Genomic DNA, 16651 nt, shown 5'->3' with positions numbered 1-16651 from the left:
GGACATCATCCCTCAACAAACTGAAGTGTGCTTTGCAGTCTTGCCCACAAATTACTGCTTTAATTATGGACACAATGTCACGTGGTATTGTTTACATACGCTGGGACTCCCTCAGCATTAAGTGAGTGCATAAATTATTGAATTATGCCCTATTTTTCTTATGACTTATGACGTTCTTATGACTCTGAGATGAGGAGTGTGACTTGCACTGTGAGAGAATACCAGCTGTGATATTTTGATCAGGTGGTGCGTTTCACTGAGCATAATCATATAATAATAATAATAATTTATTAATTTATATAGCGCCAAATCATGAGTAATCGCCCCAAGGCGCTTCACAAGCATTTAAAAGCAGAATAAAATGAAATAAGATTAAAATACAATAAAAAATCCAATGCAAGTGCCTCAATGTTGGCCATCCACGTGGCTGGAGAAAGCCAAAGACACACCCTCACTTCAGATAGATGGATACTTTTCAACATCTACAAAGTCCCTTTGGCTGCTCCCTTGTTTTTTCTCCATGTTGAACTGGCACAAATTTCACACTGGATACTCTTCCTGACACAACTCCACATTGCATGGACAAATGTGGCAGGGGTGGGTTTGAACCGGGAACCTTCCGCCCTGAAACTAAGCACACTAACACTTGACCGCTGGTCTGCTGGATAAAGTACCATTGCATGATTCCTTACCTGACCTGCCAACTGTAAGCTATGCCTATTGTTTTTGTCAATATGGTGCAGCCAGAAAGTATTCACAGCGCCTCACTTTGTCCACGTGTTATGTTACAGCCTTATTTCAAAATTCTACACGATACCCCATAATGACAATGTAAAAAAAGTTTTTGTTTTTTTAGATGTTTGCAGATCTATTAAAAATAAATTATTAAATAAAAGCTAAGAAATACCATGTACATAAGTATTCACAGCTTTTGCCATGAAGATCAAAATTGAGCTCAGGTACATCTTGTTTCAGCTGTCGCTGCTCTGTGTAAACCTGATCCCATTAGATGTCAGAAGCTAAGCATTGCAATATCTGGTTAGTAGTTGGATAGGACTCCTCTTCGGAACACCACTGGCTGTGTGTGTTTCTCCAGGTAAACCTGGAGTTGCATCAGGAAGGGCATCCGGCGTAAAACTCGTGCCAAGTACCAATGTGGATCTGGCTATATCCACTGTGGCGAACCTGAACAAAACGGGAGCAGCCGAATGGACAGCAACAACCTCTTGTTTCCACTGATCATACTTGAGGTGTTTGTGCAGTTTAATTGGAGTCCACCTGGGGTAAAGTTGACAAGAGGGCGTGTCACCTGACCGCTGGCCAGCGACTCATTCTCAGCTGGTACTGACAGAGTGAACATGTGTTAAATTAAAACAAATAGAACAGAGAGAGGAAGGAAAAATAAATAAAAATGAAAATTAAATTAAATTAATAATGTGTTCTTTTTTCTCTTGATTTAGTCATGAAGTATAACTGAAAAACACTTAAAAGACAGAACGACTGGAGCAGCGCCGCATCAAATTTTGCCAGAAACTGGGCGACAGCCAGGTGGAAACCATTCAGATGATTCAGACGGCTTTCGGTGACTTTTCAGTCATGTGACTATCCGAGAAATTGTGGAAGAGGTGGACATGTCACAGCATGTCCTGTGAAACTTCAACACGGAGGCGCTTTTGCGCCGCTGTCAGTAGCAGCATGAATTTCGCTGCAACTCTTTTCATGGCAAAATCTTCTGTCACAGTGGAATGTGCTGAAAAAGTGCTGATGTCCACCTCTTCCACAATTTCTCGGATAGTCACACGACGGTCCCTCATCACCACAGCGTTCACTTTGGAAATGATCTGGTCATTTCAGCATGTTGATGGCCGACCGGAGCATGGCTCGCTCTCCACCGTTGTGCGGACGTCTTTAAACCGGTTGTACCGCTCTTTAATCTGTGTGATGCCCAAAGCATCGTCACCGTAAGCCGTCTGAATCATCTGAATGGTTTCCACCTGGCTGTCGCCCAGTTTCGGGCAAAATTTGATGTGGTGCTGCTCCAGTCATTCCCTCTTTTTCCTTGAAATGAAAATCCGCCGAGCGCACTACACATGTGCCACACAAAGGCCGCTTACCAGGAAATGACGCAATCGACAGACGTGAAAAAGTTCACGCATGCACACGAAGGTTCAAGGTTGGCTCATGCAAGCACATTTGATTCAAATCCATCAGGTTTTTGCAAAAAATAAAAAGGTCCGATACTTTTCTAACAGACCATGTATATATATATATATATATATATATATATATATATATATATATATATATATATATATATATATATATATATATATATACTTAGAGTACAAGCATACAAAAATACTCTATGATATAGAAACTGTCAACAGTATTCTCTTTTCAGATTTAACATAAAAGAAAAATCCAAAATAGAAAGTATGTGATAGATCGCAGTGGGTGGATGCACAGCAACAAGCAACAAAGGAAGGTGCGGGATCATTCTTTAAAGTCGATATACAGACGTGTGTAGTCAGGCTGGTTGGCTGTGCTTGTATGTGCTGTTGGCTGCACAGACAATAATGGCTTATCTTATTTGACATTTCTCTGAGGAGCGCTAATGAAAAGAGACTTTGTGGGGAGATGTTTGGGCAGCCAAAGAATGTCTCGCTGGCAGTCTCAGAATCTTAAATGTTTTTCCTGCAGAGTGGCATTTTCCTGACTAGCTCCTCACCGTTTGTTTTTTATGTTTGTCGCAGGCGATAATGGACCGTTCCCTTGGAGGATAGAGTTTGTGTCTGTTCCTACAGCACTAAAGCGAGCAGCCTTCCTTCTGAGTTAAACAGCATTTCAAGAAACTCTAACATCTGTGATGATGGTGGTTCCTTGCCATTTTACTGTTTTTTCCACAGCATATTTTAAATTTTCACACTTGCTGCTGTCAGGAAAATCAGCAAGCGTACCGCCACAGTTGATGCAGAAAGATGTGGCATGTAAGAATTAGTTCTTGGAGATGTGGAAGCAGATAAAAAGGCAGTGTCTAATTTGAATAAGTGTAAGCCAAGTGATATTCAGTTACACTGTGGAATGATGGGAGATTCTGTCTTTATTCTGTCTTTCTGACTTTATGATTAAAAAATAAAAATATTCTGAAATTTGGAGGACAAAATTGGTAATACCTTTACCGAAAGTAATAGCCCTTAAATGTATCTGCGATTGTTTATTTTATATATACTCTATGTGCCCTGTCAATTTGACGCTTGCCTTCATTCCGTGCACTGGCAAGACTCGGTCCACATTTGAACTCAACCGAGACAAGATAAATTATTCAGCAGTGCTCACTGAACCGCTGGCTCCTGGCCACTGAAAGGATTAGAAGATATACAGTTAAGGGGGGAAAGGGTTTATTCATGGGACAATGCAATATGGGTCCCTTCAACCCATTAAGACTCATTACAGCAACTTGGCTGAAAATGTATGACCGCTTTAAAATTCAAGTAGTTTCACAGTCCTGTGCACTGTAACAACTCGTTTAATTGAACTCCGATGTTATGGTCATTGGGTATAGACTACAAAGTAAAGTCATCCTGCTCATACAGTGACAGTAACGTGACTTTTAATTATTTCATTTTTTTCATAGTTTCATAACAAGAACCAGACTGAGGATTTTGGAAATGAAGTAAATTGACAAATGAGCTCATTTGAAGCTGCATATAACTTCCAAACCACACATACTGTATGTTGACACACTCAAAGAGAGAAGGAAGAAGTGTCTGCTTTGGGTATCCTTTCTACAGGTTTATGTGGGCTTTTGACAGCGATGTTTAGATTTTAGAGTGTAACTGCTATTAGTCAGTCGGAAACTAAGCTTATTCATCTGATTTAGTAAATCTGGAGTTGCGTCAGGGGTGGTGAATGATAACTGATGGGATTGTATCAATTTCAGTGCCATTATCTATTCGGATTATCAGCCCCATCCTTTTTCAATGCCCTTACTGATTCCTGTCAAATGTCTGTGTGGAAGTATATAGATTTACAAAGATTTGCAGTGTCAGTGCAGCCGTTTTCCTTGTTGCTATATGTGCAACGTTTGTTGTTATGATGTTCCGGCTGATGCCATGATGCTTACATTTTTGCAATGCCAAATTCTCAGAAAAACGTGACAGCATTAAGAGGAACTAATAACATCTGAGGCACAGAGTTGCGATGGACTGAAAAATTCAAGTATATCCGTTGTCTTATACAGGGCATCTGGAAAGTATTCACAGCGTTGCACTTTTTCATGTTTGCTAAGGTAAGGACGTAATAAAATTATCAGCATTTATTTATTTATTTATCATCATCATCATCAATTTTATTTATATAGCACCAAATCACAACAAACAGTTGCCCCAAGGCGCTTTATATTGTAAGGCAAGGCCATACAATAATTACGTAAAAACGCCAACGGTCAAAATGACCCCCTGTGAGCAAGCACTTGGCGACAGTGGGAAGGAAAAACTCCCTTTTAACAGGAAGAAACATCCAGCAGAACCAGGCTCAGGGAGGGGCAGTCTTCTGCTGGGACTGGTTGGGGCTGAGGGAGAGAACCAAGAAAAAGACATGCTGTGGAGGGGAGCAGACATCAATCACTAATGATTAAATGCAGAGTGGTGCATACAGAGCAAAAAGAGAAAGAAACACTCAGTGCATCATGGGAACCCTCCAGCAGTCTAAGTCTATAGCAGCATAACTAAGGGATGGTCCAGGGTCACCTGATCCAGCCCTAACTATAAGCTTTAGCAAAAAGGAAAGTTTTAAGCCTAATCTTAAAAGTAGAGAGTGTCGGTCTCCCTGATCCGAATTGGGAGCTGGTTCCACAGGAGAGGAGCCTGAAAGCTGAAGGCTCTGCCTCCCATTCTACTCTTACAAACCCTAGGAACTACAAGTAAGCCTGCAGTCTGAGAGCGAAGCGCTCTATTGGGGTGATATGGTACTATGAGGTCCCTAAGATAAGATGGGACCTGATTATTCAAAACCTTATAAGTAAGAAGAAGAATTTTAAATTCTATTCTAGAATTAACAGGAAGCCAATGAAGAGAGGCCAATATGGGTGAGATATGCTCTCTCCTTCTAGTCCCCGTTAGTACTCTAGCTGCAGCATTTTGAATTAACTGAAGGCTTTTCAGGGAACTTTTAGGACAACCTGATAATAATGAATTACAGTAGTCCAGCCTAGAGGAAATAAATGCATGAATTAGTTTTTCAGCATCACTCTGAGACAAGACCTTTCTAATTTTAGAGATATTGCGTAAATGCAAAAAAACAGTCCTACATATTTGTTTAATATGTGCTTTGAATGATATATCCTGATCAAAAATGACTCCAAGATTTCTCACAGTATTACTAGAGGTCAGGGTAATGCCATCCAGAGTAAGGATCTGGTTAGACACCATGTTTCTAAGATTTGTGGGGCCAAGTACAATAACTTCAGTTTTATCTGAGTTTAAAAGCAGGAAATTAGAGGTCATTCATGTCTTTATGTCTGTAAGACAATCCTGCAGTTTAGCTAATTGGTGTGTGTCCTCTAGCTTCATGGATAGATAAAGCTGGGTATCATCTGCGTAACAATGAAAATTTAAGCAATGCCGTCTAATAATACTGTCTAAGGGAAGCATGTATAAAGTGAATAAAATTGGTCCTAGCACAGAACCTTGTGGAACTCCATAATTAACCTTAGTCTGTGAAGAAGATTCCGCATTTACATGAACAAATTGTAATCTATTAGATAAATATGATTCAAACCACCGCAGCGCAGTGCCTTTAATACCTATGGCATGCTCTAATCTCTGTAATAAAATTTTATGGTCAACAGTATCAAAAGCAGCACTGAGGTCTAACAGAACAAGCACATAGATGAGTCCACTGTCTGAGGCCATAAGAAGATCATTTGTAACCTTCACTAATGCTGTTTCTGTACTATGATGAATTCTAAAACCTGACTGAAACTCTTCAAATAGACCATTCCTCTGCAGATGATCAGTTAGCTGTTTTACAACTACCCTTTCAAGAATTTTGAGAGAAAAGGAAGGTTGGAGATTGGCCTATAATTAGCTAAGATAGCTGGGTCAAGTGATGGCTTTTTAAGTAATGGTTTAATCACTGCCACCTTAAAAGCCTGTGGTACATAGCTAACTAATAAAGATAGATTGATCATATTTAAGATCGAAGCATTAAATAATGGTAGGGCTTCCTTGAGCAGCCTGGTAGGAATGGGGTCTAATACACATGTTGATGGTTTGGATGAAGTAACTAATGAAAATAACTCAGAACAATCTGAGAGAAAGAGTCTAACCAAATACCGGCATCACTGAAAGCAGCCAAAGATAACGATACGTCTTTGGGATAGTTATGAGTAATTTTTTCTCTAATAGTTAAAATTTATTAGCAAAGAAAGTTATGAAGTCATTACTAGTTAAAGTTAAAGGAATACTCGGCTCAATAGAGCTCTGACTCTTTGTCAGCCTGGCTACAGTGCTGAAAAGAAACCTGGGGTTGTTCTTATTTTCTTCAATTAGTGATGAGTAGAAAGATGTCCTAGCTTTACGGAGGGCTTTTTTATAGAGCAACAGACTCTTTTTCCAGGCTAAGTGAAGATCTTCTAAATTAGTGAGATGCCATTTCCTCTCCAACTTACGGGTTATCTGCTTTAAGCTGCAAGTTTGTGAGTTATACCACGGAGTCAGGCACTTCTGATTTAAAGCTCTCTTTTTCAGAGGAGCTACAGCATCCAAAGTTGTCTTCAATGAGGATGTAAAACTATTGATGAGATACTCTATCTCACTTACAGAGTTTAGGTAGCTACTCTGCACTGTGTTGGTATATGGCATTAGAGAACATAAAGAAGGAATCATATCCTTAAACCTAGTTACAGCGCTTTCTGAAAGACTTCTAGTGTAATGAAACTTATGCCCCACTGCTGTAACCTGTAACCTGCTGTAACCAGGTTTCTGTAAGGCAGAATAAATCAATATGTTGATCAATTATTATATCATTTACTAACAGGGACTTAGAAGAGAGAGACCTAATGTTTAATAGACCACATTTAACTGTTTTAGTCTGAGGTGCAGTTGAAGGTGCTATATTATTTTTTCTTTTTGAATTTTTATGCTTAAATAGATTTTTACTGGTTATTGCTGGTCTGGGAGCAGGCACCGTCTCTACGGGGATGGGGTAATGAGGGGATGGCAGGGGGAGAGACGCTGCAGAGAGGTGTGTAAGACTACAACTCTGCTTCCTGGTCCCAACCCTGGATAGTCACGGTTTGGAGGATTTAAGAAAATTGGCCAGATTTCTAGAAATGAGAGCTGCTCCATCCAAAGTGGGATAGATGCCATCTCTCCTAACAAGACCAGGTTTTCCCCAGAAGCTTTGCCAATTATCTATGAAGCCCACCTCATTTTTTGGACACCACTCAGACAACCAGCAATTCAGGGAGAACATGCGGCTAAACATGTCATTCCCGGTCTGATTGGGGAGGGGCCCAGAGAAAACTACAGAGTCCGACATTGTTTTTGCAAAGTTACACACCGATTCAATGTTAATTTTAGTGACCTCCGATTGGCGTAACTGGGTGTCATTACTGCCGACGTGAATTACAATCTTACCAAATTTACGCTTAGCCTTAGCCAGCAGTTTCAAATTTCCTTCAATGTCGCCTGCTCTGGCCCCCGGAAGACAATTGACTATGGTTGCTGGTGTCGCTAACTTCACATTTCTCAAAACAGAGTCGCCAATAACCAGAGTTTGATCCTCGGCGGGTGTGTCGCCGAGTGGGGAAAAACGGTTAGAAATGTGAACGGGCTGGCGGTGTACATGGGGCTTCTGTTTAGGGCTACTGTTTAGGGCTACGCTTCCTCCTCACAGTCACCCAGTCGGCCTGCTTTCCCGGCTGCTCGGGATCTGCCAGAGGGAAATTTCTCTGGAATTTATTTGTCTTTGCATTTTTTATCATCAGTTATACAAATTCATGATGAAGTGGTATAGAGGAGGATTTTCTTAAAAAGAAGACCTGAAAGTTCAGCTACAAATTTCCAGAATGTGCCTCTGAGATGCAAGCCGAGATTGGATCTGTTTTAGTGAAAGAAAATCCTTCTCTGCTCTACTCCACTATGAAGCTAAGAGTGGTGATGCAAAATGCAAAATTTGCACTCTGCACAATTTCTCCAGTTACAGCCACATAAGCCTATAACTTCTTCTGGGTTGTCTGGGTGTCTTGGTGGCTTTCCTCACTCTTCTCCTTCTTGCACAGTCAGTCAGTTTTTGAGAACTGTCTACTCCATGTAGATTTACCTTGGAGAGCCATACTGTTTGTATTTCTTATAAATTGATGTAAATAAATTCCAAGACATATTCAGTGGCAGCTTATTCATCAGAGAGCCTCGTCCACAACTACCACAAAAGACTCCAAGCTGTCGTTGATGTTAAAGGGGACAATACACGGTATTAAGAGCAGGGGTATTTAACTTTTGATCAGGGTCATTTGGCTAGTTTCTGTTGTCATTATGATTTAAAAGTAGTAAACACAGTTGTTTGACAATAAATGGCTTCACCCAACTACTACCCATGAGTGACAAAAAAAGGTTTTTGTGTTATCAGTCATATTCTCTGAAAAATGGCCAAACGCCCAAAAATCCTGCCAAGGTATGTAAACCTTTGAGCACAACTGTACAACTATTGCCATGGAGGTTAAAATTGATCTCACGGACCTTTTCACACATTCCACGCGGGGAGTGGTAAGTTGGCGTAGAACGGCACAGCACAACTGGAGTGACACTCGACAGTGCAGCGTTTCAAGAAATGGAAAAAAAACCTGCTGGATTAAATGTAATATCTACAAATAATGAAAGAAAGCCTTAACGACAACAGCTCTTGGTGGACGTGAATATCTGGAACCGACAAAGGTTGATTGCATCACAGATTTAGAAAACTATATTGATCACTTCTACCAGGCCTGCTGCTCGGACATGTCTTCTCCGATACACAAAGATGACAACAACACGTGTAAACGTAAGAAAAAGGATTCCTTTACAGACACTGAGGATCTCTAGACAACATAAGTGGAGGTAAGTGTGCTGGATAACTGATGGGATTGTATCAATATCAGTGCCATTATTTATTCGGCTTCACTGGATTCGCTCATGGCGTTACACACAGAGATTAAAGATATTCCCGCCTTTTGACTAAAACAAAGAAGCATGAGCACATCACCCCTGTGCTCTGCACCTTACACTGGCTCCCTGTCAGCTTTCGTGTTAAATATAAAGTTTTGCTGATTGCTTTTAAGTGTCTGCACTGTATAGGCCCGATGTATCGGAGTGAGCTCTTGCAGCCGTACACTCCACATAGGGCTCTGAGGTCAGCTGACCAGGTTCTCCTGGCTGTTCCTAAAGCCAGGCTTAAATCCAGAGGTGATAGAGCCTTTTCTGTGGCAGCACCATGACTCTGGAATGATCTTCCGCTGACTGTCAGGTCCTTAGAGTCTGTGGTACAGTTTAAGTCCAGATTGAAAACCCATCTCTTCTCCCTGGCTTTCAACACTGGCTAAGTGGTATATGCTTTGCTCTGCTATTTTTGCTCTGTATTTTTAGATGTTTTATTTATTTATTTTATTCTTTTCTTTTGTTAATATTTTACACTTTTGTATTGCTATTATTGTGAAGCATTTTGGTCAGCTGCAGCTGTGTTTTAAATGTGTGTGTTTTAAACATTCAGGTAAGCCTAAATTTTGCATATGAAAAAATAGAACATAAAAAATAAATCACTGAAAGCATCGGTGGAGTTATTAACCAAAAAAACAGACACACTAACCAAAGAAAACAAGAAGGCAAATTAAATAATACTGGATATTCAGTCTAGGAGCATGCGTGACAACTTAATTTTCTCAGGGATACCAGAAAACCCAGCCTCAGACGATCCAGAAACCCTCTTAAAAGACTTAATGGTTTCCAAGCTCCAACTTCCGTCTGTTACTGTTGACAACATCACTTTTCATCTTGTGCACAGATTTGGTGGACCCAAGCGCAAAAGATCTCGGCCCATCATCGCCAAACTGGAACATTACAAGTATAAAGACCTCATTAAAAGCAAAGCTAGAGAGCTCAGAGGGACCAACTTCGGAATAAATGATCAGTTTCTAAAAGAAATCAATGACCGCAGAAAGATTCTTTACCCAATCATGAAACAGCACAGGCAGAATAATGAATGTGCGTACTTGGTTGTAGATAAACTGTATATAGATGGTCAGCTGTATCGGAATCCATCCACAACTCCTTGGCTCTTCTGAGGATGTCCGCAGTCTTAAGAAGATGGATAATTTAAACATCATCCCACAGCACGCACAGTCCCCTTTAAACTACAAGCGCACCTTAACTCGCTTACACTTCTTACACTCACTCAGTATGCACATGTGTAATTTATATTTTATGTATGTTGTATTTGTGTCTGTCTTTTCAATATGTAGTCCATCCATCCATCCATTTTCTTCCGCTTTATCCGGAGTCGGGTCTCGGGGGCAGCAGCTCAAGCAAAGCCACCCAGACCTCCCGATCCACACACACCTCCCCCAGCTCCTCCGGGGGAACCCGATGGCATTCCCAAGCCAGCCGAGAGATGTAGTCCCTCCAGCGTGTCCTGGGTCTTCCCCGGGGCCTCCTCCCAGTGGAACGTGCCCGGAACACCTCTCCAGCGAGGCATCCAGGGAGCATCCGGAAAAGATGCCCGAGCCACCTCAACTGACTCCTTTCGTATATAGTATTTTCTTTAATACACACCCTCTAAAATTGGTATCATGGAATGCGCGTGGCATTCGCTCACAGGTAAAGAAGGTAAAAATCATGAATCACATCACAAAACTAAATGCAGATATTTGTCTTCTACAAGAAACACATCTGTCTAAAGCAGAGGAAAATTTACTGACCGACCCAATATTTAGTCAGAGTTTTTCAGCTTGTTAAAACAGCAGACAAAGAGGAGTAAGTATATTAGTACATAGAAGAGTTCCATTCATTCTTAATAACTCTGACAGATCCTGAAGGTTGGTATATAATATCCCAGGCAACTATTTCTAGTGAAATATTTACAATTGTTAATTTATATGCTCCCAACAATGATGACCCAACCTTTTTTCATACATTGTTTTCACAAATTTCAAATTTAATGGCCAATTCAACAGTCATCATTGGAGGGTATTTTAACGTTGCTTTAAACCCTTCTTTAGATTGTTCCAGTTCTCCAACATCTGTAAGGCTTTCTCAGTCTGCCAAACGTATAAATGGTAAAATGGTAAATGGACTGCATTTATATAGCGCTTTTCCATCTGTATCAGACGCTCAAAGTGCTTTAAATAATGCCTCACATTCACCCCGATGTCAGGGTGCTGCCGTACAAGGCGCTTACTACACACCGGGAGCAATAGGGGATTAAAGGCCTTGCCCAAGGGCCCTTAGTGATTTTCCAGTCAGGCGGGGATTTGAACCCATGATCTTCTGGACTCAAGCCCAACACCTTAACCACTAGACTATCACCTCCCCCAAGGAGTATATGGATGACTTTGGTTGGGTGGATAGTTGGAGAATCAAAAATACATGAACAAAGGAATACACATTTTTCTCTCCTGTATATCAGTCTCATTCTAGAATTGACTTGTTCCTCTCTAGTAATTCTATAACTCCCAAAATTAATTCTAAAATTCATTCCATCACTATCAGTGATCATGCTCCTGTGTCACTTTCCATACAAATACAATCCAGTATTAAACTGTCTCACTCATGGCGCTTGAACGCCTCACTTTTAAAGGACTGTGAATTTGATAAAATCATAAGGAGAGAGTGGTCAGACTTTATAGAAAGAAATGACTCTCTGAGTGTTTCTCCTTCTTTGCTTTGGGAAACAGGAAAAGCAGTAATTAGAGGGAAAATTATTTCATATTCTTCTTATAAAGAAGAAAATGAACATAAATTAAAAAATGACCTTGAAGAAAAAATAAAACATTTAACAAATAAATATGCTGCAGAAGCAAGTGATCAAACTCTGTCTGAATTAAATATGCAAAATTCCAACTTGACAATAGTATATATATAAAAAAAAGTGAGTTCCTCATTCAAAGACTTAGATACAATAATTTTGAACATAACAATAAATCAGGTAAATTTCTGGCAAATCAACTACAACGCAATAAGGAAAAATTAAGTATAAGATCTATCAGGGATGAAGCTGGAAACTATACACAGTCGCCACAGGAAATTAATCAGATATTTAAGGACTACTACAGTAATCTATATTCATTGGAGAATACACCTAATCCAGTAGCTACCCAGTCATTCCTCAATAATCTAAACCTACCTCAACTTTCTAAATAGCACACAGAATCATTAGACACACCTGTAACTATCATAGAACTACATGCAGCTTTGAATAAAATGCCTAATGGCAGGGCTCCGGGTCCAGATGGCTTTCCTCCCAAATTCCTGAAACATTTTTGGCAGATACTGGCTCCACTATTCTTAGGGACTGTCTCAGAAATTTGGGTCAGATTCCCACTCATATGAATACTGCAGCAATACAACTTATATTGAAACCAGAAAAAGACCCTACTCTGACCTCTAATTACCGGCCACTATCATGAATAAATACTGAAGTAAAAATCATCGCTAAGGCATTGGCATCCCGCTTAGAAACAAATATTGCCATCAGTAATACATAATGACCAAACTGGGTTTATTAAGGGTCGACATTCTACCAATAATGTCAGAAGACTTCTCAGTCTCATTGACAAATCACAGGGTAGCAATATAAAGGTAATTAATAGTGGTGTCATTGGATGCAGAAAAAGCCTTTGATAGAGTCAGCTGGAGTTTTCTTATTAGAGTCCTTCATATATTTGGTTTTGGAGAATCATTCATTCATTGGATCACAATTCTATATAACTCACCAAAGGCCACAGTCAGAACTAATGAGTTTACCTCTCAAAGTTTCACATTGCAAAGAGGGACTAGACAAGGCTGCCCATTCTCACCACTGTTATTCGCAGTATTTATCGAACCACTTGCGGCTGCAATACGTCAGAACACCAACATTAAAGGCTATCAACTCTTCAATATCTGACCACAAAATCAATTTATATGCTGATGATACTATACTGTATCTCCAAGAACCCTCAAAATCACTACAAGAAGTATTTAAATTGATCACTACCTTCTCACAAGTATCAGATTACTCTATTAATTGGTCAAAATCAATGATACTTCCTTTAACCGAGTATTCATGGAATCCTTCACCTCAAGATCCACACTATACCTTTCCCACTGGCAATATTAAATACCTAGGCATAAACATCTCTTCTAAATTAGGAGAGCTGACCCACTTGAACTTCTCCCCACTCATTGACAAAATCTGTAACAATTTGAAACATGGAACAACCTCCCCATCTCCTTATTAGGACGAATAGTGACTATCAAAATGAAAATATTACCACAAATTAATTACCTCTTTTCAATGATTCCATTCAAACCCACAGTTAAATTGATTTCTTCCACTCTGACTGCCTGGTGGAAAACTTTAGAAATTACACTCATTAATGGAAATCTGTATGGATGCTCCTATTTGGCACCATCCCAACTTCAAGATCAACAAAGCAACTCTTCATGTCATCACATGGGAACAGACAGGAATCACACACCTTCACCACCTCTTTCAAAATAACATGTTCATGTCATTTAATAACCTGATGCAGAGGTTTGGAATTATAGGAGGAAATTTATTCATTATCATCAAGTAAAGTATGCAATGATGCCAAAACATCAGTGTCCCCGACAACCACCCACTTTAGTGACACATATCAAGAACCTCCTCCCAATAAAGAAAACCTTGTCTAAGGTATATAACTTAATTTATTATATGGTATGTGATTTTGCCAACTTCTGATTGGCCCATTTGCCACTTTCTGAGCTGTACCACATGCCGAGTTGACCGCTGGTGGAGCCGAGTACACCTCACGTGCAGCATGGTGCTAGCCAATCGAGCGACGCCTTCTATCAATAACGACCAATCAGATAACACGATACAACACCTACTTTGGCCCGCTTCGAGTTGTGTTGTGCGTCGTCATGACGACGCCATGTACACAATGTTGTAAAAACTGGGCACAGAAAAAAAAACGCTGCTGGCTGCAGCAGCTCCTCAGTCTTCTCTCACAGATGTGTTTAAATACAGTCCATTAAAGTCCTGTTCAGACTGATTGCCAGAGACAGGACATGTCCACATCAAGTATAACTCCAGACATCTCCACATTTACTCACAGACAGTTCGTTCGCACACGCATCTCCCGGTCAAAGTAGGAAAGATAAACTATAACAGAACTCAGAGCGCAGACCTGCAGCTCAGCACAAGAACAAATATAAACTAGAAGATAAATCAGAGTGCACAGTCTGTCTTCCGTGCGCACACCAGGAAGCTCAGGCAGCCCCGGTGTGAAAGGGGCTTTAGAGATTGTGCTCATGAAGTAGTTTGGACCTGTTGGTGCAGTATGACAGTAATAATAAAGCGTTGAAACTTGAGATTGAATTTTCAGTTTCAGTATGTTTCACAAACTCCCAGTTTTCTTGTTTACCATACGAGGTCTGTTAGAAAACTATCCGACCTTTTTATTTTTTTAAAAACTATATGGATTTGAATCATATGCGCTTGCATCAGCCAAGCTTGAACCTTCGTGTGCATGCGTGAGTTTTTTCATGCCTGTCGGTTGCGTCATTCGCCTGTGGGCAGGCTTTGAGTGAGCACTGGTCCACCCCCCCTTGTCAGATTTTCATTGTCAGGAAAATGGCTGAGCGACTGGAGCAGCGCTGAATCAAATTTTTCCAGAAACTGTGAGAGACAGCCAGGTGGAAACCATTCGGAAGATTCAGACGGCTTTCAGTGAAGATACTCTGGGCGTCACACAGATTAAGGATCATTACAACCGGATTAAAGATGGCCCACAGCGGCGCAGGGCGCGCTGCGCTCCGAGCGGCCATCGACAGACTGAAACGACCAGATCATTTCCAAAGTGAAGGCTGTGTTGATCCGGGACGTCGTCTGACTACCAGAGAAATTGTGGAAGAGGTGTACATCAGCACTTTTGCAGCATATTCCACTGTTACAGAAGATTTTGTAATGAAAGACGTGCGGAGGAATTTGCGCGTTGGGATGGAGCCGCTCATGGCGCACAACAAAAAGCATGTCCTTGTTGAAAGTCTCACAGGACAAGTTGTGACATGCCCAGCTGTTACACAGTTTCTCAGATACTCACTCGACTGAAAAGCCACCAAAAGCCATCTGAATCTTCTGAATGGTTTCCAATGGTTTCCAGCTCCTCCCTTGCGGGGCGTGGGTGTGCCTCTTTGCCTCAGGGGGGCTGGGCGGCTGGCTGGCCTGCCGTGGGGCCCCAGTGCTGTGCTGCGGGGCTTCTGGTCCTGCTCGGGGGTGGGGGTGGTGGAGGGAAACAATTGGACGGCCATCGTTCCTTTTCATGTTGGGTCTGTCCACTCTGTCATTGATGGACTAGGGTCCAGTGCCTGGGGGGTGGTGCCTCTCCCTGGGGCTCAGATTGTATGGAGCCCACCATGCCCCTGCCTTTCCCTTCGGGTTTGTGGGGCCCGCCTGTCTCGCTGTGGCTCCTCAGCTGCCCCTGCCACTTCTGGGTCTCATCTCGAACATTCCCTGCTTGGGGGCCGCCGGGTAGGGTGGCTCATCCATCTCTGGCTGCTTGGCCCCCTCTCTCCACCTGCTGGTCTGTTCTTCCCCTGTACTTCTGGTGCCCTCCGGGACTGCCCGCCTCCACCCCATCTTGTGGTTTCCCTGGTGTCTCCGTTTAGGCTGGGGGTGGGCCGAGGGGGCCCGGTGGGGCCAGTGTGTGTGGCCCGCTCCTTGCACTGTGCCTCTCCTTTCCGTCGGCTGCTTGGGGTTGGGCCTCACATGTCACACCCTTTTAATGCACTTCACCAGCTGACTAGATGCACGCACATCATATTGGGTTTTAAGTACCACATTATAGGGTTCATATAGATTTGCAGTTAGGTGTTGGGGATGGGTTTGCAGGGCAGTCTGTGGTGCAGCTGTGTGCTGCAGCCTCCCACAGCGATCTCCATCTGCCACTCCTGCCCTGCCATTTTAATGTACACACTTTATTTCCACATTTAATAAACACATTCACTAATTTAGAGTCGGGGTCACTAGGTGGTGGTGGGTTTGCAGGGAAGGCTGTGGTGCAGCAGTGTGTTGTGGCCTCCCACATCTGCCACCTGCTGTCTCCTGCCCTGCTTTTAATGCACTTAGGGGGTCACACTCAGCATGGGAGATTAACTAAAACAACTATGGTGGGGTTGGTAGGCAGGGTGAGTGTGGCATGTGGGGTTGGCTGTGGATGTCTGGGGCACTGTGGGTGGGGGAGTCTGCCTCGCCGGTTCTGCCATGGTCTACTACTCTGGGGCTTGTGGGGCCCAGGGTCCTGCGGCCCATTGGGGGGATGGGTGGTTGCGGTGGGGCGTGGGTGTTAGCACTGGGGGGTGTACGACTGCTAGGGTTGGTGGGCCGTGGTCTCCGTGTGGTGGGGTGTTGCCCTGCTCTCACGGTGTGGGGGGTG

The 16651-nt window shown here is 42.1% G+C and overlaps 1 protein-coding gene across 3 annotated transcripts in view; it reads left to right on the top strand.

Annotated features, from left to right (window-relative positions):
* Positions 1–16651, top strand: part of opcml (opioid binding protein/cell adhesion molecule-like) — a 1180460-nt gene that overhangs the window by 981344 nt on the left and 182465 nt on the right. The window lies entirely within an intron of this gene.

This window comes from Thalassophryne amazonica, chromosome 9 (assembly GCF_902500255.1).
Source record: "Thalassophryne amazonica chromosome 9, fThaAma1.1, whole genome shotgun sequence".
NCBI lineage: Eukaryota > Metazoa > Chordata > Actinopteri > Batrachoidiformes > Batrachoididae > Thalassophryne > Thalassophryne amazonica.
Note: the sequence above shows the minus strand (reverse complement) of the source record. Positions and strands in the feature narration are given on the sequence as shown.